The 27,165-nt window shown below is 38.8% G+C and overlaps 1 protein-coding gene across 14 annotated transcripts in view; it reads left to right on the top strand.

Annotated features, from left to right (window-relative positions):
- Positions 1–27,165, top strand: part of LOC139143511 (kalirin-like) — a 344,734-nt gene that overhangs the window by 118,536 nt on the left and 199,033 nt on the right. Inside the window, exon 1 of one of the 14 annotated variants that reach the window (XM_070713913.1) lies at positions 1,164–1,448. The exons of 12 other annotated variants lie outside the window; for them this stretch is intronic. The gene's annotated coding sequence lies outside the window, so the exon portion shown is untranslated. Of the gene's footprint in view, positions 1–1,163; positions 1,449–25,572; positions 25,830–27,165 lie in introns of those variants that run through there. One more of the 14 variants, XM_070713912.1, reaches the window with a different exon arrangement.

Here is a 27,165-nt window from a genome sequence, read left to right as displayed (position 1 = left end):
TGGTAGATCTTCCAGGGGCAAAATTCTTGAAATTCTTGTCTATTTTTGGCTCTTCTTTGAATTGGAAAAGTGCTACAGGACAAAGCATCCAGCACATGAAAAGTCTCAGAATTTTTGCCCAGAAAGTTCATCCCCAAGAAAGTAACAGTAGACAGTGTTGTAATATTATTTGGAAAAAAACAGAAAAGGACAGTAAAACCAGCAACTACAGTTAGAATTAACACTAAACTTGTCAAAGATAAAATAACTTCTTTGTTTCTTATCATACCTGCATGTGTCCAATATATCTGCAGTTTGGTAAGAGTATCCCGTTTCTCCTTCACTAAGATATTTCAAGGTCCTGGATAAAATGTGCTGCGAAAATAATATCTTTTGTTGAAAGCCAGCAAAAATTTCAGTCGCACTGTATGCAGGTGCAGTTCTTCAAAGGGAACAGATTTGACAAGTTGAATTGAACATAACCTGCAGGCATTGCTGGCGAAAATCTATCATTGATAAATATCAGTCAGTTACGGTGCTGTTGAGAAATGGTATTTTAAGTGAAAAACTTTGGAAAGTAAGATGTGTGTTGGCCCAACTGCATCCAAGATTCAAACTTGAACCTCCAGACATTATTTTGCTCCTCTTTGGGGTGTATAAGTTTAATGTACCACGGCACCTCAAAAATGGGAATTTTGGATTTTTGCTTAATATATTTTCGCCGCAGGGAAACTTGAAAAAGTGCTCTTTCACAAGCAAATATATTTTGGATTAGGAAGCAAAATACTTCAGGTTTAACAGAATTTCAGAAAAACTGCCACGTTTTGTGGTCACTTGTGGAATATAATGCAAATTTTTTCTTCTTGTGAGAAAAGTCACTGAAATTTGATTTGTCCTCAGATTTGATAGATTACAAGCTGAACACCAGGAAAGCATTGTAAGATTTTGAGAGAAACGATCTGCCCTAAAGGCACACCTTGCCTCAATACAGTTTGTGCAGTAACAAAGCAGGTGTGTTATTTCACAAATCCGCATTGCAGCATCTTTTTCAAGGCTTCCTGCAACAATACTAGTTGTCATTAAAAAAGTTGCCAACTGCTATGAACTTGCTGCCCACCCCTCCGCGTGAAATGGTGAATCCCTCATGAACTTAACTGGTATCTGCGGCACTGTTCTCACCCCCTAAAAGTAGTGAGAGTGGTATTTCCCGGTGATTTATTCCTCTAATACCCAAGCAAGGACTCGTTTATGTGTGGTCACCTGGTTTTGCATGCATTCATGTGTGTGTGGCCCTGTCATAGAGCGGACTGCAAGCACCCTACCCCAGGGATTTACTGTGTTTTTGGATCCATCTGTTATATTTCATTGTGCGACTGCTGTACTTCTAAAACAGTAGCTTTGACAGCGATCCTCTCTCGGATTATAGCCCGGAGAAAGTTTTCACAATCCCGGTCTAAGCAGTTCCACAAGTAAGCAAGCTTTTTCTGTACTGATATTTGCGATTGTTGAAGATTGCGTGATAGTACCTTGTCTTATGCATGCTGTGTATTGCCTGACTTTTGTCTCTCTGCAAATATGTGGGCATCTTCGAAAGTTTTGAGTGTATGTCGTGGGGATGTTCTGAAGTAGTCGGGAAAGAGCTTTGCCGCATTAAGCCGTGAAAACTTTCCCTGATAATCTTGTTTCTAGCGTCTTTAATGCCTATGTCCACACTCCTAGGAATTCTTCCTGTTTGTTTTGCGGTCTGGTTAGAATCCAGTCCATATAGGCGTTTCTCGTTATACCCAAGGTAAAGCAGCGGGCTCTATTTCATTGCAGTGGTGTGTATTTCAGTGAGGAATGGCAATTATTGGGTACAACTCTGTGAGTGGTTAGCATCTGCCAAAAACATGTGATGCACTTGTCTTTTGAGCGGAGGGAATATATGAGGAAAGAGGGGGAAGAGGGGGTGGAAGGGAGGTGTCTGTCTTTACTCTGGAGGGATGTTAGAGGTAGTGACACAATACATTGTGGCAAATTTTTAGACAGAGTTGAATATTCAAAATGCTAGGGCACCACGAAGGGGGGGGGGGGATTTGTATCTTTTATAGAAACAGGAGGGGGGTTGTTAAACAGATAGCACGACAGAAATAGAAAGATGTGTTCGAATTTATCTTCAGGAAACTATTGGCTGTGCAAGCCGGGTCAGCTATTATACCCACAGACAATCTGAACTGGAATGGTTCCATTCATTTGGGTGTTGAGTGAGGGCTGTGTCAAAACATTCCACATGTACAATACTTTGCTCAATCAACTCTCACAACACTGGGTTTCACAGGTTCTTGGGTGATAGAGACTCCCCTGTAAATTAGTAAACATTTGCCTGTTGGTCTAATGATTTTAATTAGATTATCTGTCAAGTTCATGTGATGGTCTGAGTCAGTGGTTTGTTTATTTGAGTTTGCGGTTTGTAGGTTGTACTTTATACCTCAGTTGTGTGTGCTTCTGATACTAGTCTGTGCATGGAGGTAAAATTCTCCCATGGGATAAAATTGCCTAAGCAACAAAAAACTTGCTAAGCACTGTTAGTTAGTGCTGTCCCACCTCTTGTTTTGAATCTTAGGTCATGGATATTTTTGTTTTAGTGGACATTTGCATAAATTTACCATGTATACATAACATTTACATAAATTTACATAAATTTTCATTCCTTGAAATGTTCAGCTGTCAAAAGTACAGAACACAAGGCAGGGTGTTGCAGTTTCTAGGAGTGTTTTGAAAAGTTCAAGGATTTCAAAACTTTCTTTGAAAGGTCAAGAAAAATATTTCATTTGTTAAAATCTGTGAAAGTTTATGCAGTGTCAAAACTCTCAAGTACAAAATACATCTACAATATGTTGCCTGGATGGTTTTGACACAAATGCCCATACAATACAAACACTTTGGAAGAATGGGCTTTTTCGATCCAAAATGATCATTTAAATTCCTGAACATACAGAAATTTTCATGAATTTGGATAACTTTGTGTGTATGGACCCTGACAGTGTTGCAGAAGAAATCACTAGATCACTGAACATGGATGAATATGGTAACACACCCCCCAACACCTCCCACCCCCCAAATTTTGTAGTATATATAAAATGCCAATATGCAATATGGTATGTTGATTCCTGCTAAAGAAAGTGAATTTTTTAACAATGATAAGTGCAATGATAGGTTGGTAGTGTTGATACCAAATTGATGAAGACAGATAATGAAAAATGTGGAAAATTCAGTCAGTTCTTGATTGGATTTGAACTCACAAGTTCATGGCTGGCCATTATGATATAAGACAAGTCCTTGAGAATTTGCAACAGCAATGTCTTGCCTTCTAACTATCTTACCAGCTCTTCAACATTTCATTATGTCTGCAGTTCCATCAGCTGAAATTAAATGTGACAGTTAAAACATAGTTTTACCATTACCAGCGTACGTCTGCATTGTAAAACAGGTCATATGTGGTTTGAAGAGCTGCACTAGCTTTGTTGTCTATGTCTTTTTTAATGGCATCTGTCATATTCAGAAACTATCATAAAATCATGGCTGAAATGTGATAATGTTATCAAATGGTATTGAGAAGTGTGGGAAATATCTAGAGGCAAAGCGTGAAAGCTGAAACCTGACGTGAAATCTTAATAGCCCTGTTAGGAAACTTTGATTTGAACTGTATTTGCCATGGTACAACCAAGCAAAGATGCAATTGCTTACTGAATGTTTTATGTGATAGATATTGTCACTTTGAATTTAAAGGTTAGACGTTAAATCTTGCCAGTATGTTAATTCTTTCAAGAATGTTAACTGTGCATAGATACAGACTGTGTAGTAGTTAGCTCGATCATCCCTGATCATCACTGTAGCCATGGTTACCAGCTTGTTGATACAAGATGGTTTCCTTGTAAATTTCTGTGATTCTTTACTGTTATGAGTGAGTTGTGTGTGAAAAGTATTCATTCCATTTCATGTTACAAAGCCAAGTGTCCTTTCTGACGTATCACCTGAAATGTACAAAACAAATGACAATGATGTCATCGATAACGTTATCTGGGTCAGTTAGTGGCTTTGTCATCTGAAAATTGCCAAAGTATTCTATGCAATGAGCTGATGTGTAGTTCATCGTATTAATACATAGCTGGATACTAATTGCATACATCTCAAGCAATAATCATTATAACTTCATTAGTAACAATTAGCAAATATACTTACCAATATCTTTTTACTGATTTTTTTTGGCCACTGCTGATGATGTATCCATGTATGCAAGTTAGCTGAAGTAACTCTTGATAAGTCTTTCATTCTATCTTCTAGAAGTCTTCATTGATCTTGACTCCTTCATTCAAACTTAAGAGTGACTTTGCAAATCATTTATTTTACAATTTTGGGAAATAAGAATACTTTTGTCTGAAAAGAATGATACAAGCTCACAAGTGATTCATAGTATGTCACCCCATTGCATTCTGGTCGGTTCTTTCCTTTGGCTCTGTGTGTGTTTGTAATCACAGAAATATGCTGAACTGCATACTGCGGGTCTTAAATTTCTACTCAGGGCCTATATTAGGTGCAGACCAGCTGCACTGCCCCGTACATCAAGCACAACCTGCGAACAGTCACAAAACCGATCCATAAACAAACATTTACGTCAGCCCCTTACTGTCTGCTGAAGGCAATTGGATATTTGACAAGTCTCTGGTGTGAGTATTTCTGTAAATGCATAGATTGCAGTCTATGAAAACACTGGTGAGCAATTAGCGTTTTGGTTGAGATGGCCAGACATGCAGAGCTCTTAGGATATGTTGCCTGGCGGGTTCAAGACCCTTGATATAGTCAGGGCGTATGGTACAATAATAACTCAAATCTATCAGCACTGCAGTAACTAGAAATGAACATGTAGCTGTAGATTTCAAAGAGGGAAGTGATGTAGATTGCAGGAATGGATGGGGAGATCACAAGAAATCGATGCAATTATCTGTGCTGCAACTGTGTTTGTACTCGGGGCACCGTGTACATCCCACACCCCACCTCCCAGTGCCATGTAATTCAATCAGACTGCAGGGGTGCTCAACATCATGACATCATCCATTGTCATACCTGTGTATATGCATTCTCCGTTTCTCCCGAGTGGTCATTGCCTTTCAGGTGACTCTCCTTGCCTTCAAAAATGATCATTTCTTTCACTCACACACACACATGGGGATTAGCTTAGTTTACAAGTGTACAGAAACAAGAACATGCTGTGGGCATGCACGAACAATGAAGGCGCAGGGGACTCGTTTGCGTCAGCTTTTGGTTCCACCGTCTATCTAGTCATCTCCAGTTTATGCTACTTGAAAGCAGTTGTGAACAATTTAATTCTGCATTTCTTGAACTTTCAAAGAGGAACTAGGGCTAGTCACAGTTCATTTCTTGGCTTTTAGGTGAAAGCTGGAAGTGCCCCAAAAGATTGGTATTAAAATTGAACTTGAATGTCAAAGCAGCAATTTCCTGAAGGCACAGAGTGTGGGACTAATGCATTATCAGGTGTTACCTGTTTGATGCGACTGTAATGTGGATTTAACGGGCCATGAAAGTTTACAGTCAAAATTTGATGTGCTTTCTGTTAAATATGAGACCTCATGCTGTCGTCTGAACTAGGCTTGAACTTGTCTGATTACTGGCCCCCATGCAGTGTAAAGTAGTCATTTCTTGAAGGGGGTCATGCACTTTGGTAAATATCCCAGGTCTTGTATGAAAATGGAAACTGTTCTGGTGTTTTGGCATGCATAGACGCTGAATGTTTAGCTCCCCTGGTGGTGTCAAGCTCTGAGCTCATTAATAGAGTTGGTCTTTGATGTGGTTTTCCATGGTGCATGCAGGCTAATTGGTCCATAGTGATGAGGTAAAAGATGGTAAAAAGTATCCAATATTCATGAGCAGAGTTTTGAAACAATTGCATCAGTCATGATGGCAGGTGTCAAGAAATATTGCTGTTGGTTTGATGGTGTCCTGCCATGGAAGTTCTGAAAGGTGCAACTTATAGCTCCATGAATTGTAAATTTTGATAAATTTCTGATATTTTTTTTTGAAATACCACTCCCATTTAACCATAACGATCATATCAGAGGTTCCGCTCACCAACACAGCCAACAACCTGTGTGTGACATCAGATGTAACAGTTTTTGTCGACAACTTAATTTTTGTCAGTACTAGAAGTCATTTGTGAACAACAACAGTACATTGTATGTATACACAATGTTTTGTAGTTTGCCTTTGTGTTTTGAGAAAGATAAAAAGATGAAAAGGACTTTTTTTACAGAACAAAAAAAATTGGAAATAATCACCATGTACTGTCATATCGGAAAGGTTCAAATAGGTCACCAGGGTATGGTACTCACTGGATTGCTGCTGGAAACAGGAATGATAATTTGACTGTTTCTTAAATTGGAATGGTTAGGGGCTACATGCTGCACAAAATTAACAAACTGAACTTTAAATAGTTGTTTGTAGGTATTTACCCTGAAAGATGTTCTGCACGAAGGCACATGGACAGTGAACCAAAAATCACATGACAAATATAACTTTGATGATTTGTAACTCCAGAGGTAAGATTTTACAAGATGTGATCAAGTTGATCAAGTTTGGATGAAAAAAATTACTTAGTGTTCAGTATTTTATCGTGTTGGTCAGACTGGCTTCCCTTTTTGAGAAAATTGAAAATAAACCAGTTGTCGGCAAAAGAAGGAGAAGAGTTTTTATCAAGTGAGAGTGTACTTGAAATTCGTCAAAAACTACATTTCAAGAAAGTGGCAAAATTATTTTATGCAGTGCTCTCTATTAAACACATTACAACAGTGGACTGACATGATTTGAAATGTTTTGGGCACAGATGAGTTTAGAGAAATACTTTTCTATTCTCCAGTAAAAAGGTCAGCATAGGTCATAGGTGGCCTGGGGTCATTTCCTGGGAGCCACAACCCTGCACAAGTCTTTTCAATAAAAAAGATAGTTGAACCGGGGAGTTGAACAGACAAGATTAATTTGCATGTCGATGCACAGCCACCCATCAAACCAGGCTTAGTAGCTTTGTCAAATTCCAATTGAGGGATTTTCTGAAGTCCTTGCCAACATTATATTGACAGAGTTGTTAAGATTGTCTTTGCAGCACAAGAGGATTTCAGATACTGTGCGCTTTCATCTCTTGTTTTCAGTTCTATTTCAGATTAACTCTTGCTTTCTGTCTGTAATGAAAGAAATAAAAGGATTACTCTATTCTTGCTGGTTTGTCTGGCTGTGTCCGACCTTTGACCCCCCAGCGAAAGAATTACGGCCTTAGACAGTCTTGCAGTGTTGAGATGAGCAGATTTAGTGCTTATCACAGTCCTGGTGGTATCTCTCTCGTAATTTCTCAGGGTAAGGCCCAATTTTAGACACTCTTTAAAAAGCATTTAAACAAATAAAAGTGTGACCTTTGCTCAGGATGAATCAGTATCGTAAATTTGATATTATTGGATCCCAGAATTTATGATTCGGAGAACCCTTCCTCTGATCTCCACCACAAAAGATTCTTTCTTTTGCTGTGAAGGAATTTCTTTGTTTCATCGCCAGGTTGCTTACTGAAATGATGAATGCTTCTCAACATTCTGAACTTGATAACCCTTCTTTCTCCTATATGGGTTTTTTTCTCTGTAAATCAAAGTCCCTTTCATTGAAGAATGTCGCCAGCCAGCTTCGCATAGCTTTCTTATAGTCACCTTGCGTTTGCCTCTAGTGTACTTTTCAAAGTATTAAATTGATGGGATGTGATGTGAACAACTTCCACAAGCCCAAACTGTAGATGTATCTTACTCAATTTTGTCATCACTGTCTGTCCAGTGGTATATTTACACCGACCAGGGAAAATGTCCACCAGTCGTTTAGTCCTCATACTGTCAGTGAACCTTTAAAGTTAAAAAAAAATATGCCATATTGAGAATCATAATACCTTATCCAGGTCACTGAGTGTATGTAAAACCTTTCATCCATCAGGGGACACTTAACTTTTCTATTCATTGCAGACTCCCTTGTTCAACATTTCTAAAGAAGAAAAGTTGCACATGTGGCGTTCTTTCCTCCAGTATCTGGGAATGCATTCTCCATGGAACAGTTGGCTTTTTGTCAATTTTTCTGTGCAATGTCCATTTTTCTCATACTTTCGGAAACTGGTTGAAATTTCTTTTTACCACAAATAGCACCTTACTGTTAAACTTTTGTGTCACAAAGTTACTATGGTTGGTGTGTAATGGGCCAGAAAGTTTGACTCCTGTTCAGTTTTACGTGTTAGTGTCACCATGTTGTCGTGGAAACTGGACATTTTGATGGCTCAAACTACGGAACAATAATGGTCCATTTTTGAAAAACCCTGCATCCCCCATGTATAATCACATACCTGTGAGATAGAACTGTCTTTTGGTCAAAGGGAAGTACAAATTTTGCATGTCTGCTATTGGTCAGGGTGTACACTAACTTCCTGTAGTGGTTACAGGCATGCATGTACATGGTTTGACTTCTTTCAGCGTCTGCTGTGTTTATTTTAGAAGTTCCTGCAAAACAGTGCTGACATCATAAGGACGTATGTTCTCATTAAACAGGAACAACCAGGTTATCGATGTAACACTTTCCAGCAAACTCTCCAGTCAACAAAATGAAAGAAAAATGCTTATCATGCCTGCGAGATGCATCCTGATTTAAAAAAAAATAAGATTTCTGACTTTCTGGAGACCAGTTTTACAGTATTTGTTGTGCAGGGTACAAAAAAAAAATTCTCTGACACCAGAGGTTTGTTCCACACGCAGTTGTGGTATCCCTGAAGCTTTTTATTTCCGGAAGCTACAGACAGGAGAAATATTTTTTAATCAAGCTTTCAGTGATGAACTCAACAGCTGTGTCTCGGCGATGCCCGGACAAGAAAATCAAATGCACATGCTAGATCTTTGCAGAGGGAATCCAGACATGCCTTAATGTATAGCTCTTGAAAGATGCTGAATCGTAATTTTTAGGATTTTTCTGATTATTTGGCCCTCCCAGCAACGTTTATTTTGTTCTTCTCATATTTGGTGTCTCTGCCCGTCAGGGGATTCTCGTTACGTAAACTCGGGAGCCTCTTTTCATTATTTGGCATACCTTCATGTTTGCTTTAATGTTTTCGGTCAACCATGACACCCTCCAAAATTCCATCTGGATGTTTGGAGATCCGGTTTGTGGTTTGGCAACACCCATAGAAAATGTCAAGTATGCTTGTTTCGCCGTTGAATCCAGCCTTTCACTGTTTGAAGTGGGTCAGCTGTTTTTTCAGAGCAGCATTCAAACTTAAAAAAAATGACAGAAATGGGTTGCAAGTATCGTGATTTCCATGAATAATGCATCGTAAAATGTATACATTTCCATATCACTAGCTTTCTGAATTGCTTTCAAGTTCCAAGATTTCATAGAATTTTGCAAGTTACAAGTGTGTTCTGCTTGTGCAGTCTGTACCTATGAAGAGGTCTCAATTACTCATTTAACCCTTCCATTACCATGGTTTAGCCCAAACCCATTGTTATCAATGGTAATTATGGGCCTGTTCACAGGAAATTGGGGTCGAACAAGTTAAGTCATATAACAATCACCTATTATTCTAATGTAACTGTATTTGTTGTTGTGATAGTGGTCTTTCACGGTACTAAAATGGTGCTTCATAGACAGTAAGAGATGTTAGGGTTATACCTCAGAAAAATACCAACTTTGATGAACTCTTGTCAGATTTTATGCACAAGGGATATAGAAACCTGGTCAATCAATGAGGAATTTTAGTCCCCAGATGTATGACAAAAATGTCCATATATTACGTCATGATATTTAGGGGTGCACCCCCTGTTTACAGTAATTGTGTTAATAATGCTGGATATTGTTTATTTATTTAATAAGCAAGAGATAAGGATAACTTCTGTGGCGATTGAGTTTTATATGTATCGTGATGGGATTAAACACTTTCAACATGTATGATTGAAAAAACGACTGAGAATTTATTTATTTGTGAGTCCAAGCATCATGTTTTGTGTTCAAGTTGGAATCAAGTGTAGAGTCTTGTCTCACTGTCATGCATGATAATCTTTCTAATTGTAAGTAGTATGCTTGAATAGGTGTGTGTTAATGCGTGCAGTTCCAATGTTGTTAAAGTAAACAAGGAGATTGGATGATAATGAGGTTGTGAGAAGGGGGGTGAGGTTATGGGGGAGGGAGGAGAGTTCGTGAGGGAAGGAGTTGAGGTTAAGAGGGCTGGAGGTGAGGGGAGGGAAGGAGTTGAGGTCATAAGGTGAGGGAGGTGAGGTTGTGAGAGGAGGGAAGTTGGCTTGTTAGGGTAGGGTGGTGAGGTTGTTGTGAGGGGGGAGTTAAAGTTATGTCGGAGGGAGGGAGATGATGTTCAGAGGGAGTATATGAGGTTGTTAGAGGATGATGAATTAAAAAATAGGAATTTTGCAATGTTGCATGCAGATATGATGATGATGTATTTTGGAGATATTGTGATTGCTTTGTGTCAATATTTCTGTCTCTACATGTTCATCATCAGTATCAACAATAAGCTTTGTCCATTCGCACCATGAGACAAATTGTGAGATTTTATCCAGTGTGAGGATGAATGTGGATTTTGAGTTCATGCACACTGAAATAATCCAAACTAGCAACTCAAAGATGATACTGGATATAAGCAAAACCAATGAATACACTTGCAAGCGTTAACCTCCCCTCATCGTCACAATTTGGTTAAATGTGGCCATTTTATACATCAAATGCAGGATCTACAATCTTGCATTGTGTATGACTGTCTTGAAAACATTGTATGATACAATTCCAGGTATTCTTCTTCATTTTGAAGGTCCTGTTCACTGTACCTTCCCTTTCATTATCTGACCTTAGACTTCCTGTATGTGAGGATGAGTCACCCAAACTATGGTGTCTCACTTTGGGCGCACGTTTACGAACCTGCAATTTTGTGCCGAGGTATTTTCGCCCTTGGGCTGTCCCTTTCGAGTTTCAGGCACTGATTGTATTCTTCATGAGAGACAAAACTAGTCTGTGCATGACTGGTTTGTTTCACACATGAATGGTCCGTGTAAATGGTTGTATATGTGTATCCAGTGGCAAGGGGTAGAAGATAACTGTGGTGGATGTACCGTGCAGCTTTTTAAATTTGACTGCCCGTGATATCATTTGCCTTTGCTCATTCCGATACAACCTGGCCAATTGGAACATATGCTGAGATACAGGCCCTCCTGCTCATTGTTTTGGTTGATCAGATCAGTTTTCTCACCAAAAACCCAGATATCTATTTCATTGTCAAGCTTTCAGGTATAGATGGGCACTCATGGGTACATATACCCAAATGTAACCCAGTCCTTGCATGTAGTTGATCAGAATACCCTAGTAAGTTTACCATGGAGAACTAACTAGGCACAGGGCAGGTACCCATTTGGCCGTTGTGTTTACCAAATTCCACGAAGGCATTATGGGTAGAGAGTGCAAAGGTCAGCAGGTAACTCAATCAGAAGCCTTTCAGGTGTGTGTTGTCTTCCGAAGGACTTAATTCATTCTTCCAAGTTCTGTTGTTATTAGCCTATCAACATATTTGAAAGCAGTGACATAAGTCCCAAAGTTGTGATGTTGGAAGGACGTCAAATCTCATTAAAATTTTGTATTTGACTTCAATAGAAAGAGCTGGAGGTATCTAGAATAGTTGTGGAAGCCTGCTAATTGTGTCTTCAGATGTAAAAAAGGTGTCATTTGTACATCTTTGTTCAACTAGTGTCTTCAGTTGTGAAAGGCGTCATTTGCATATCTCTGTTTGACCGAAATTTGATACTGAAACTTACTGTGGATGACAAATATACTATTATTTCAGTTCCAGAAACTATTAGTGTACAGCCATCATGGTAATAAAACAGGCATTTCACTACATCTGGAATGGTCTAACTAATGTATTTCATGAGTTTCTGTTCTTCTTTGAGTCCATATAAATGGATAAGATGGACACGTTTCAGGCTATTTTGATTGTCAGTTTTTCCTCTTTCCATTGTTATAGTCGCTACTTCCAAGAAAATACAAAAACTCTGACACTGAAACTGAATTTTTATAGGATGAAAACTTTGTATATGTCGTCAGATTTTTGTCATCGGTTCACAAGTTATTTAATCAACTTGAATCGTACTGTGGCCCAGAAGCAGCTAGGCAGGTAGCACAGGTAATTTCCTGTCACATGAAGGCCCTTTCCATCAGATGAAACAATTTGCATAATTGATGCTGTAACTTTCCTTCTTAACCCTCCTCCCCCTCACCCCACCCCTCCCACACCCCCTGTAAAAAAATCAGTGTATTGGCATTGACAGCCCACACAGTAAGTATGTTGAAGCAGAGGACAAGTGCTGCAAAACCTCCAATGGAACAAAGAACGTTTGTAAACTAGGATAGGAAAAGTCCTATTTATTGCGATAACCCCAGTGATATCTGCCGGCTGTTTATGGCCATTGGGCATGTTTTATAGCTTTACTATGAGGCAGTGTTTTCTATTCCTGAAGCCATGCAGTAAGCCAGAGTAACTACCGTTGATTGAAACCTGGCTTTCTTCTTAATGCCTGGCAGTGTTTTTTTTTCCGCCAATGGATTCTTAAAAGCCCACTTTCGTTTTAAGTGGTGCATTTCTATGTGATGTGGAGTTTGTATTGCACGTTGCCAAAGCCTTATTAGCAGGATGTCTGTTCTTGTTAATCTGAACCTTGCCACGAGCAGAAGTTGCGTTGTATACAGTGCATGTACCTTGGAACAGTGTTTGATTCGTCTCGCTAAAATAGTTTGTGTCTTTGCGACGATTTTTGTACATGTGTGCATGAATGTCATATGTGCATAGTACATGTCTTTACTGACTAGCATGTAAAATTGCATTTGAAGTTCTATGATCAGGGAGGAACCATTTGATTTCTGGGGGAGGGGCTGGAGGATTTTTTGAAAAAAAAATTGTTGGCAGGTCTAGAGGGAGTAAAAAAAAGATCCAGTAACATCTTAATGTCCAGTAATAACAGAAAATAGAAAAAAAAAACATTGCTGCAACAGTGGCGGGAAAAAACATTGCTGCCGTACCAATTTCCTCCAGCCCCCCAGAAATCAAATGGTTCTCCCCTTAAGACAAGCATTAGGCCCTCAACTCTTCTACCGTCAGTCGCACAGACACTCCCAATGCTAGTCACTGGGTGTTGGCTGGACCTGGCATGCACAGAAAGAGATAAAATTGCAATCAGTGCAAAATCGCTTTTCAGTAAATAGGTCAGCTATATGCATGGCATCATATCCACCAAAGGAAATGTGTGTCGTATCATCCATATATACATCAGCAATAGATTGGTCAATTTGGTCCACTTCTAGCACAGTCTACCAATATCAAGGGCATCATCATCAGATGATGAGATATCAGGCCTTCTACGCTCTCACAACTGCAGTGATTCATAACATATAGGTTTTAATCACATTGTATCTCAGAATGACATATTAACTTCATTGCATTTCATTCAATATAACCAGTGACCCAGGCTTTGTTATATTACTACATAACTCTCCCCAGAAAAGAGGAATTTGCCATACTTGGCAAACAGTCACTTTTTACCCAAGACTTTAGACAATGCAATTTCATGTCCTATAAGGTAGAGATAGAGATTGACGCCTTCAAATATTCAGCTGCTCCAACAAGTTCAGTGTTACAGAGATACTATCAAACGTAGAATGGTTAATGGTGTATCTGCTAGGCAACTTTTTTATTCTAAGAGATCAACATCTTGGTACATCTAAGGTAAATTCCCAGGAGAGTGATCTATTCAAAAGAGAGTTTAAAGTTTGCCTGTTGAATGGAGAACAAAGTTTGTTCAACCATCCTTACTCTTCTATCCCCGTCTGTGTTCAGCCAAGCATGCAGACAATAGCATGACATTAAACATTCAAGGAAAACTGAGGTCACAAGGTCAATTCTTCCAAGTCCATTTAATGATAATAGATGTATGTGTGAGACCACAGACATCTTCATTTTACCGAGGTTTTTACAGATTTGAAATTCTTTTCATTCTTGAACTTTTTTCCGTGAAATTTTGTGTTATACCGCAATCATCGGGAAGGCCAATTTTTGTGTTTCTTTGCACACCATGAATTATGACAAACAAGTTTTTTGATTGCTTGAAAGGAGGAAAGTTAACAGTACATCTGAACCTTGAAGCTGGATTCTTTCTGAGTTTTGTGATCTTTTCCCGTCTTAATTGAAACCAAATTTTCAAAAAGTTCTTTCATTTCACAGAATATGAAAAAGTCCCACAAAGTTGTGTAGTGTCAGTTCCGCTAAGCTGGCTATGCAATCCAAAAATAGACTTTAGATCTGCTGGGATAAGCAAAGTAAGCAAAACAAAAATAATCCTAAAGAGGCTATCTGCAAAGAGAAAGCAATTAAAATGTTTGTTTAGTCATGATTTATACCTTATCATGTGACCTCAGGTTGATGCTACCCTCAGGTCAGGTCAAAGGTTATTATAATATTCAGTACCCTGCCAGGGTTAAATGGCCATTTTAGATGGCTTTATTGCCACAGAGTATTGGTATCCTACTCAATAATCTGGCTGCTCATATTGGTAGAATTGTGCCAGATTTGAAAATTTCAATGTAAAGACAGATGTGTGTACTGGGAATTGGTAGTGTTTGTATCCTATAGTGTATTAACATTTGTCAACGCTGTATAGATGCATTCTGTGTTTCTCTCTTTGTTTATATGTTGGTCCCTGTTCTTGAACATGTACGTGTACAAGTTTCATACAACACACATGTGCAGAGTTTCTTGATCTGATCCTGGACCTGTGATTTCTCCGTTAAAATAAACTGTACAATGCTGTGTCTCCGCAGTGTGTGTTATTGTGTCTACCGACACAGGGCTCAACACTTTGCAGATGCACTGACAGACATTTGTCTATACATCAGACTTCATCAAATCCCCAACTGTGACATTCAGAGTACTTTAAGATCCAAAAGAAGTAGTACCCCAGCCTTCTGTGAATTTGTAATGCATATGTAAAATCAAGAACCGTGGAGCAATTGAAAGAACACAGGTATAATAATATTGTCCCGTACCAGTAGGACTGGGGTTTTCATCCCTCATTGAGGCCTGCTTAAGTAAGTGGCTATACATGTTCTTGTGTATGTGCGGAATTCTGGACTTTATGTGCTGGATATTTGGCTTGAAGAATCTCTGGACATATGTCTGTATGTTGGTTTCGGCAAGATGATGTAAAAGATGTCAAAATCTGTTATTTTATCACAATCACAGTTTCATTGATATCAGTATGTTGTAATCCTTGATCAGCCTTTTTGACGATGAAAGGTATAATAGCTCTTGCAGATGAGAAATGTATTTTTGTCCATCAAACAGAAATGGGTTGGGAATTTTGCAGTTTAGTTTTCGCCATGCACAACCGGAGAAGAATTATCAGTTGCATTTGATAACGTCTTTCTTGTTCATAATTACAATAAAATTTCAGGACACTTTGTGAAAAACTGTGAGCTTTGACAGCGCCCTGAATTACTACAACAATGCAGCTGCTGACCTATTCAAAATTATGAAACACAACGTAACCTCTGGTTATCTTGTGATATATTTTCAAGAAGACCTACAAGGAATTCTTCTGTGCGTGCTGCACAAGTTCTTCGGCTGTCTATCATCGGCTGTGAATGTACTGATGAGAATGTCACCGTTTGGCTCGGGATGAAATGTGCTTTGTGTCTGCTGTGTCATCATGACATCAGAAAAAGCTATGTGTTAAATGATCTACACATGTTCATATGGAAACTGTTAGATTATTAGCCCTTGTAATTAGGTTTCCAGTGGTGGCCAGATGTTTTCAAGACATACCAATATTTCTGTCTTTAAAATCATAATAAAACTTGTTGAAAATTGTCAATAGGTTGATATTCACGGTGAAACCAGTCATTTTGAAATGTTAAACTACATTAGATGAATCAAAATTTTGAAATTTGTAGCAATGAAAAACACGTACCACAAGGAAATATCAATATTGTTGTTCGACTGGGCAAGCAACCGGAGAAAATCAAAATAATATGGGACACATGCACATGTATGTCATGTTAAAGTTGTGCACATAAATGTCATTGGAGACACGTGTACCACATGTCATATTACACAAGTGCACATGTATGTCAGAGGTGACGGCTAAACATGTAAATCATATGACAGCGGAATGTGGTCAGAATGCCAGATATTTATCGGGAAGATGGCCGTCAAATTTGGTCTTTCCAATGCCACTTTCATGTCTGGGAAGGGATAGCGTAGTTTTGTTCTACAAAACAAAAAAATATTTTTTATTCTGCTTCCTCAGAGGTGAGCCTTGCCAACAAAGTCTATGCAATGTGTAATATTTATATTGTTGACACATGAATTCTGGAGTAGTCTGGACTAAAGATTTGATTGTCAACATTAACAGTGGACTTCTCGTAACACATACAGTACTTGCAGTGTTGACAAGTTGAATATCAGACAAGTTTACCAGAACAAGAAACTCTATTTGCCAGAAAATAACCAAAATCCTGGAAAACTTAAAAAAAAATTACCGCTAATGGAGCTTTACATTGAAAAATAGAAAAGATACAATTTGGAATTCTCATGATACAGCCGTACAGGGAAAAAGGAAAGGCAGTCCAAATGAAAATAGTATCACATACAAACCCCCAACGGAAAACAGCATAATCCATGGATCATACCAGATGCAGTGGAATATGATCCAGCCATTTACAGATAAACTCCTGATAACCTTGAAAGTACCCCCTCCCCAACCAGACTTTGGTGGCTTTCAAGGGGGTTGAAACTCTATAGATATTCACTCTGCCAGGTGGCCTGTGTTTGTTTGGATGCCCTGAGGGTAGCTGGTAATTTCTTCCTAGATTGTTTCTGTGTTAAAGGTTAGATTATCAGGCCAGTCTTTGTGTGGATGGAGTTAAGAAGTTGATTACTTTTAAATTTGAAATTTATTTTGAAACAGTGCAGTGAATTGGCTACTGAAGCATGAATCTTATTTAGTCTGAGTGACAGAGAATGATGCAGAAACATGTTGACTAATTGCCACGGCAACTGCCTCCATTCTCACTCTCTCTCCATACCTTCACCGAGATTTTGATGTCATGTAGATTTTTGATGTGAACTCAAGAGGGCCTGATATGTGAGATCTTGATGATACATCAGTATATCATATCTGTTGATAACAAGAACTGTAATCTGTATCCAATGATTTATCACATCTGTTATGCGATCCCTCTGTTCTTCACAAAGGAGTTGAATTCACCCACAGGTGTTGGTGCTGTTATATGTTGAGTACCATGCCACCTGGATTTTTCCATATCCTGAATTGAAATTATGACTGTTTTGCTTGCGAACTAGCCTGATTGCAAACTTTGTGCGAGAGAACGAACACATTTACAAAATTGAGTCATGTTGTAGATCTCTGTAGCTTCTATTCTTTGAAGGTGACAGAAAAGTTCACCCTGGATAGCTTTTGATTGCAGTCTCTGGTGAAAATTTCTTTATTGACACTATGGAATAATTGCAGAAATAAGCCTATGCTTGCAGAGAATTAGCCAAATTTTTGCCTGGCTGATGCTTTACAGGTAAAATGTTGTATGTTTGCTAACTGGTACTCACTTGTAAATTTTACGGTAATGATGTGTGTCGGAGGAAGTACGTTACAATTAGATCTTTTTCACAAAATTTTGAATGTTGCTCAACCTTACGATGATTGACTTAGTTGAGAGAGCTACAGAGACCATTGAGTTCCTTTGTCTTTGTGTGAGAAGCATTGCAAAATATATGAATTTGAAAATACAGTGTATGGTATTGTGAAACGGTCAAATCTTGTCAATTGTTTCAATATAAAGTTGTTCTCTCTCCAGTATTTCCTTTCGTGAGGTGTACATATTTATTTTAGGAGCTTTCCTGGTCTTTGTTGTCTGTAATTGGAATAGTCACCAGCCGTATTTCAGAAGGAGTGAAAGTCATGTCCACTGAAAAGAAACTTCCTTCCTCACAACAAACTGTGATTCCCTCGGTAAAGCAGACTCTGAAATGCCTATGTAGTCACTGTGATGGTTGGTCTTTACACCGTGAATCCTGTAACTACAAGTGATCAGGAAGAGAATACTTGACCTATTGACCCCTAATCCAGCATCTGTCGGACCGAGGACACAATAGGAAACAATCGGCTTTTAGCCAACGCAGCGGTGGGTCGGGTCATCAAGAATGCAGTTCAGAATGCGGGGCTCTTTAATAAGTCCCAAACACCTTTGGAATTGTCAGAGTCTCGGAACACGGCTAGATTATTTGCTATGAAAGACAGGTTGTGGCATAGACCTTCATAAAATTCTTTTATAGATTTCAACCTTCTCACCCCGTTTCCCTCCAAAGTCATCAAACTTGACCATAGAACACAATGAGATTGGGCCAAACCATGCTGGTGAAAGGGTTGGAATGATAAAGTTGCTGTTTAAGTTATTTTTGTCGACATGCTGTGTCACTGGCCATCAAACATTTTCTGTCATACAACCAGTATATGTAAAAAAATTGATGAGGATATTGTTATCATCAATGGAAGTATTTTACTTTGTGCAAGCGTGAATGAAATGAGGAAATATTTGACAGCTGATCAGTCATTTGAAGGCAGAACACATGGCATGATATTACATTGCCCTTGGAACCAAAATCAACAAACCATGTCTGCTTTGACCCTGTACAATGTGATGGGTATTTCATTAACGCTATCAAATCGACACAGAGTACTGTATATAGTGTCTGTGTATTCAACACCCATCATTCTTCCCATTTGGTTTGCACCCAAATATACCTCCCCCACATCTTCTGGTAGCAGTCATCTGCTTTCTGCATGCAGAACTGCTTGAGGAATATTCTTGAAAAAGATTGTGTCTGCATACGTGTACCTTCAGTTGTTCATTCAAGGTCAGTGAAAGGGGTTGAACACTGTTAGTGTTAGGGCTTGATGTAGCTCAACTGTCAAATTTTATGTTATTAACCTTCATCACTGGTTTTGGAGTGATCCAAACCCTGGCATCTATGCCTTCTACAGTCAGTCAAAGTCAGCATATCCTGTGCTCTAGCAGTGAGACTTTCCCAACTGTAAAACAGACCAAACGGTCCAGCACTTCATAGTAGCAATACACAATTTACCCACATTTAACGAAAATCAATACTGAATGAATGCAATTCAAAGAGAGTGAATGATTTAAACAATTTATTTTGTTTTACAATGATACCATAACATACTTCTTTCATATCTTTCTATAGTTTAGGAAATTCATAATGAACCAATTCTCTTTTCCAAGTACCTTTCCTCTTGAAACAGAACTGTTTAAAATCTGTGCAAATATTTACTCTGTACTCAGTATTTTGCCCCCGGAACCTAGTATCTGTAATTAGGTTCTTTTGAAGTGCCTGCTATCCATTTCAGAGAAAAAAGTAGGTGAGGCTATTGTTTTGCTAATGCCCTACCCTGGCGTAACTTTCAGAGATTTTTGCTGTTGATTTGCATTAAAGGGCAAAAGAGATGTATCAAAAGCATTTCCAGGTAAATAATAAGAAGGAAACACCTTTCCTGCAGGCTTTTGTTGCCTGTTGTTGAGTTCTACTTTGTAACGGTAGACTTTTTGCAAGTAATGTTATCACCCACTCCTTTGTAAACTCAAAATTCTCTGAGTGTTGTCTTTCCACCAGTGTTGTATTGTCCGTTAGCATGTATTGCCACAGAGGAAGGGACCGGCGCCTGTTGTTTGCCAAATCTATTGTTTTCCCAGCACATAAATTGTGTACCTGCTCAGAAGAAAGTTTTGACTGAAAAGGGTTTATTCATGTCATGTCAACATTTTCAGGTGATAATGTTTCAGCCGAAAAAGGGGGGCATTGCAGAGCATTGACCTCTTGTACTAGATCTGATGGTGTAAAAGTGAAGAATTCCTGTAGAGTTTTTTGGTGCTTTACTTTTGACTTTCTTGCTTTTTAGTCCCCGCGGACGAAGTCCGGCGGGGACTTATAGATTGGGTCCCGTCCGTGTGCGTCCGTCCGTCCGTCCGTCCGTCCGTCCGTCCGTCCGTCCGTCATCAACAGTTTCTCAGACACTGCTGAACCAATTTTGTTCAAACTTGGCACAAAGGCATAGCACTATGACCTACAGATGCACATCGATTTATTTTGCAATACGATCCAATATGGCCGCCAGACGGCCATTTTATTACGATTTTTTCATGTACAGAGCCATAACTCAGGCATGTTTCAACCGAGTTTATTCAAAGTTGGTACAAGGACAATGACCAATGTCATTTATATGCATGTCGATTTTTTTTTTGATACGATCCAATATGGCCGCCAGGCGGCCATTTTGTTTTGATTTTTTCATGTACAGAGCCATAACTCAGGCATATCTCAACCGATTTTATTCAAAGTTTGTACAAAGACATTGACCTATGTCATATATATGCATGTCGATTTGTTTTGTGATACGATCCAATATGGCCGCCAGGCGGCCATTTTGTTTCGATTTTCCATGTACAGAGCCATAAGTCCGGCATATCTCAACCGATTTTATTCAAAGTTGGTACAAGGACATTGACCTATGTCATATATATGCATGTCAATTTGTTTTGTGATACGATCCAATATGGCTGCCAGACGGCCATTTTGTTTCAATTTTTTCATGTACAGAGCCATAACTCAGGCATATCTCAACCGATTTTATTCAAAGTTGGTACAAGGACATTGACCTATGTCATATATATGCACATTGATTTGTTTTGTGATGCGATCCAATATGGCTGCTGTGCAGCCATTTTGTTATGATTTTTTCGTGTACAGAGCCATAATTCAGGCATATCTCAACCGATTTTATTCAAAGTTGGTACAAGGACATTGACCTATGTCATACATATGCACATTGATTTGTTTTGTGATACGATCCAATATGGCCGCCTTGTGGCCATTTTTTTTACGATTTTCCATGTCCTGAACCATAACTCAGACATGTATCAAGCAAATTTATTTAAAGTTGGTACAAGGACATTGACTTATACCGTAGTATACATATGTACTTCAATATAAATATGTACTTTGATTTGTTTCTTGATATGGTCCGATATGGCCACATGGTGGCAATTTTGTTATGGTTTTTTTATGTCGAGAGCCATAACTCTGGCAAGTCTCAACTGATTTTATTGAAAGTTTGTACCTGGACATTGACTTATATCATACATATACATGTTGAATTTTAAACAGTAAGATCAAATATCTCTGCATGGCGGCGATTTTCTTACAATTTTCTCATGTACTGAGCCACAACTCAGACATATTTCCACCAGTATCATTCAAAGTTGGTACAAGGACATTGACATATTTCATACATGCTCGTCAATTTGTTTCACGTCATGTAGCAGTATCATGTCAATTATTGAAGTTTCATAATTAGGCTGATATGTCAAGAAATACTGCATCAAATTTCATGAAACTTTGTACACATGTTAAGCTCACATTGCTTTAACAGTGAAAAAGACATTTATCAGTGTCATTTTAATTAATTTGTAATTGCATATGTAATGAACTTTCTAATTAGAGTGATATATCCACAAATACAACGTCAAATTGATGAAACTTGATACATGATGATGTTGATCTCATAGTGTTGTAAATACTGCATTAAACTTTATGAAATATGGTACCGGTGATAATCTATTAGTGTTAGGATAGTATGAAAAAATGTTTTGCAACATCCTGTCAACTAATTCCAGTTGACTCATTGAATGACCTTTAGGATAGTGGCCTACATTGGTTTTATGTTTTCATCACCATGGAACTCATTCTTGGCCATTGAGTGCCATCTGTATCAAAGTATTTCTATCACAGGACCTGTAATCAAAGTACCCATTAGCAAGCGGGGACTGTGTCATCAACGATGACTTGTTTACACCTATAACCCACCCCTCCCCCATCTCAATGACATCATGTGTGGTACCTGATCTGACGTTGCTAAAATGCAAACTTTGAAATAGCTTTTAGTCCCCGCGACGAAGTCCGGCGGGGACTTATAGATTGGGGCCCGTCCGTGTGTCTGTCCGTCCGTCCGTCCGTCCGTCCGTCATCAACAGTTTCTCAGACACTGCCAAACCAATTTGTTTCAAACTTGGCACAAAGGCATAGCACTATGACCTACAGATGCACATCGATTTATTTTGCGATACGATCCAATATGGCCGCCAGGCGGCCATTTTATTACAATTTTTTCATGTACTGAGCCATAACTCAGACATGTTTCAACCGATTTTATTCAAAGTTGGTACAAGGACATTGATCAATGTCATAGATATGCATGTCAATTGTTTTGTGATATGATCCAATATGGCCGCCAGGCGGCCATTTTATTACGATTTTTTCATGTACAGAGCCATAACTCAGGCGTGTTTCAACCGATTTTATTCAAAGTTGGTACAAGGACAATGACCAATGTCATACATATGCACATCGATTTGTTTGTGATACGATCCAATATGGCCGCCAGGCGGCCATTTTGTTTCGATTTTTTCATGTACAATGCCATAACTCAGGCATATCTCAACCGATTTTATTCAAACTTGGTACAAGGACATTGATCTATGTCATATATATGCGTGTCGATTTGTTTTGTGATACGATCCAATATGGCCACCAGGCGGCCATTTTATTACGATTTTTTCATGTACAGCGCCATAACTCGGACATGTTTCAACAGATTATATTCAAAGTTGGTACAAGGACATTGACCAATGTCATATATATGCATGTGGATTTGTTTTTATGATATGATCCAATATGGCCGCCAGGCGGCCATTTTGTTATGATTTTTTCGTGTACAAAGCCATAATTCAGGCATATCTCAACTGATTTTATTCAAAGTTGGTACAAGGACATTGACCTATGTTATACTTATGCACATTGAATTGTTTTGTGATACGATCCAATATGGCCGCCTTGTGGCCATTTTTTTTACGACTTTCCATGTCCTGAACAATAACTCAGACATGTATCAAGCAAATTTATTCAAAGTTGGTACAAGGACATTTACTTATAGTATACATTAGTACATTGATTTGTTTCTCGATATGGTCTGATATGGCCACATGGTAGCAATTTTGTTATGGTTTTTTTCATGTCGAGAGCCATAACTCTAGCAAGTCTCAACTGATTTTATTCAAAGTTTGTACCTGGACATTGACTTATGTAATACATATACGTGTTGATTTTTTAAACAGTAAGATCAAATATCGCTGCGTGGCGGCAAATTTGTTACGATTTTCTCATGTACTGAGCCATAACTCAGACATACCGGTATTTCCACCAGTATCATTCAAAGTTGGTACAAGGACATTGACCTATTTCATACATGCTCGTCAGTTGTTTCACGTCATGTAGCAGTATCATGTCAATTATTGAAGTTTCATAATTAGGTTGATATGTCAGAAATACTGCATCAAATTTCATGTAACTTTGTACAGATGTTAAGCTCACATTGCTTTAACAGTGAAAAAGACATTTATCAGTGTCATTTTAATTAATTTGTAATTGCATATGTAATGAACTTTCCTAATTAGAGTGATATATCCACAAATACAACGTCAAATTTGATGAAACTTGATACAGATGTTGATCTCATAGTGTTGTAAATACTACATTAAACTTTATGAAATATGGTACCGGTTATCTATTAGTGTTAGGATAGAATGAAAAATGTTTTGCAACATCCTGTCAACTAATTCCCAGTTGTCTCATTTAATTACCTTTAGGATAGTGGCCTACATTGGTTTTATGTTTTTCATCACCATGGAACTCATTCTTGGCCATTGAGTGCCATCTGTATCAAAGTATTTTTATCACAGAACCTGTAATCAAAGTACCCATTAGCAAGCGGGGACTGGGTCATCAACGATGACTTTTTGATTTCAGTGTATTATTTTGTCAAATTAAATTGCCAATTATATTTAAAAATTTGAAACGAGCTGATCAGACAGAGATAAGGTTGCACCTTTACAACTGAAACAAAAACTGATGAGACCAAATTAGGAAGACTACAGAGGTTTCAAGAATCATGCTCATCAGGCGGAAATTACCCAATACTTGAATCTGTGCCCAGGTCTTACTTTGAAGATGGACAAAAAAAAAGAGAATTTCATTTGAAGTCTATTGGGCTGACTGGCCAATGGTAATATAGAGATTGTCCACCAGATCTAGGTGAGGATCTCATCACAATTTGGATCAATGTGCCTTGTGATCTCTCTTCCATTTGTAGAATGTTAATTTTCTTATCTGGTTCCATTTGAATGAATAAGTCTTGTCAGCCAGAGGTAAAATTTTTTGTACAGTGTTTGTAAGGTGCATGTGCCCAAGGGGTAGTCATGCAATGTAGTATTGTCTTGGACCATTTCCTCATGAATAGTAGACCCTGTTTCTTTTTAGGTCTTTTTATTTCCTTCTAATTCATAAGTGTGTTGTCCAGATCTTTGAAAGCCACCAAAGCAAACCAGCACTGGTTGATGTAGATCGATTGTCCACAAAGTGTAGATGTACAGGCGAACTGGCTTCTTGGATCTTGCAACAGAGGCAGCAACAATTTAAGGAGCACCCATCCATCCATCCATCCATCCATCCATCTCTCTCTCTCTCTCTCTCTCTCTCTCTCTCTCTCTCTCTCTCTCTCTCTCTCTCTCTCTCTCTCCTCTCTCTCGCAACAGAGGCAGCAACAATTTAAAGGAGCACCCGTCCATCCATCCCTCTCTCTCTCTCTCCTCTCTCTCTCTCTCTCTCTCTCTCTCTCTCTCTCTCTCTCTCTCTCATATACACACACTATTGCTCTTCGTCTCCATTGGGGATGCACTAGCACATGGTCAACATCCGCTTCTTAAACAGCTTTCAAGAAGAGAATCACCCTGATATTTAGATATCCATGACAATTTGTACCATCAGACTGAAGCAGGGTTATCTAAATGATGTGCTGTGCTACACCTGAAACAACAATGAATATTGAAATGAAAATCACAAGACGGCAGAGTCTCTCATTCATTTACGGGGACACTGTTGACTACCACTTCCGCCATTTTTCATTGTACAAATATTGCACCTTTGTAAATGTAGAGTGTGCCTTTCTACTGTAAGCTTCATAAGAGATGTCAAACAACAATGTCTTGTGTTTGCCCATGGGTGCATGTTTTACACCGAGAAATGCTGTCAGTGAAGTCAATTGTGAAAATGTCTCTCAAATTGTCACCCCCCTCCCCACTTTAAAAACAAACAGTCTGCAGAATGCCAGTTAGTCACATTGGCATATTTATTTGGTTAACAGTAAGATATTTACATCACATAGGGACCTCCTTGAGGTCAGTGACCTCTGTTGGAGGTCATCCTCCGTAGCTTGAGGGGTGTCCCCTCCCACATGCTTTTATTACTTGTTTTCTCCAAGTTGTCGAGAAGGATAGCGATTCAGTAGTCGGGGCGGCTTGTTCCACAAAGCACCGTGCCATCAGAGACGGCCCATTCCTGTTTGCACTCTGATTTAAGAATACCTTTCCATTGTTGGTCGTGGCCAACTTTTCTCCGAAGATTTTTCAGAGTTCATTTGAGGTGAAACACCTGTTGATTGTGGCCTTCACTGTTATCCAAGTGTGACTCTTGCGCTCCCAGAGGAGTTGGACTCTTGGATGAATCGGTGCATGATCTGTGAAGAAGCAAGACAAAGTAGGTGAGGGGCACTCCTTGTTACAGCTGTTTGTTTTTCTTTGGCAGGGATATTCTACACTCCTGCCAATCACTGAATGAAATAGCACTGTGGGGACGAGAATGTCAACTCATAAAGAGCTTTTAGATTATTTTAAAGGGATCATTATTTCCAATCTGAAGTAATCTCTGAAACATTGTACTGCCTTCAGACCAAGGCCGTACGATATAAATGGTGTGGTTTTCAGCCCGAAGTGGTCTTTCTGCCTGGTCTGCAGAGCAGGGGTCTGTGTATATTGCTATAAACTTCGTGGGAAATAGGGGATATTCTTTGCGGTGGTCAGCTGTGGGATACGTGTCTCGCTCCCAGCGGATTAGACCCTGGGATTCAAAATGGATCCCTGTACAAAGACAAAATACGTGTAAGTTATAGAACACAGGACCATTTGACTGTTTGGTGTGCGTTTCCCTGTGTCTGTCAGTTATGCAGGTGTGTGCATATGTTCACAGACCACATCACTTGACCAGTGGACTTTGGATGCTTCAACATCACTTTTCCTTGTTTCCCACAACTAGGGGTGGACTTTGCGATCTTAGAAACCACATTGAAAATACTGTTTTTTGTGTAGGACTTTTTGACATAACATAGGCGATGTAAAAGTGCACTTCACTCACTCCATGATAGCTAACATCATTCAACATGTAACTAATTCTATTAGTCAAAAGGATGCAAAAGTAAATTTTGTGAACTAAATCTGTGTGGTTGATGGGGCCAAGAAATTGTTTCTGAAATTTTTATTTCTTAATTTGTCAAATGATATTTTTCACAGACTTCTAAAGTAACGGGTGAATCATAGACTTTGCATGTTTAGTGTTATTTTTTTCAAGTCTTTCTTACAAATGAACAAACTCTTTTGTTCATAAATTCAGATCTGGGTCTGGGAAATTTCCATTCAGTATGCAACATGATCATGTCATCTTCCATTTTGTATCAGTAACATGTTGATCAAAAACTGAGACAAAATGATAGACGTATAGGCCAATGTAGAGTTAAGGTATTGCCCAGAGTAACATGACATGAACTGGATATCAACTTTCACATGCGCCTTCAGAAAAGTGCCCTGGACGTGCAACCGTAGTACGTTTTGAAATGTGTCTTTCTTTTGTGTTGGGCTATTTGGACAGATCTCTCCACTGAAGCCACATCCAGGCAGGTGAAACCGCAACTGCAATCTCTCCTTTCTGAGGCTACTGTTGTTCTCACCTCTTGTAACATGGTTGTCAAATTTTTTAACCCTCTTCAGAGAGAAAGCGAAAGAAAAGACCAAGCTCTTTTTTGTCAACACAAACAGTTACTTTGA

This window comes from Ptychodera flava, chromosome 11 (genome assembly GCF_041260155.1).
Source record: "Ptychodera flava strain L36383 chromosome 11, AS_Pfla_20210202, whole genome shotgun sequence".
In the NCBI taxonomy this organism is placed as follows: Eukaryota; Metazoa; Hemichordata; class Enteropneusta; family Ptychoderidae; genus Ptychodera; species Ptychodera flava.
This window is presented reverse-complemented; position numbering and strand designations above follow the sequence as displayed.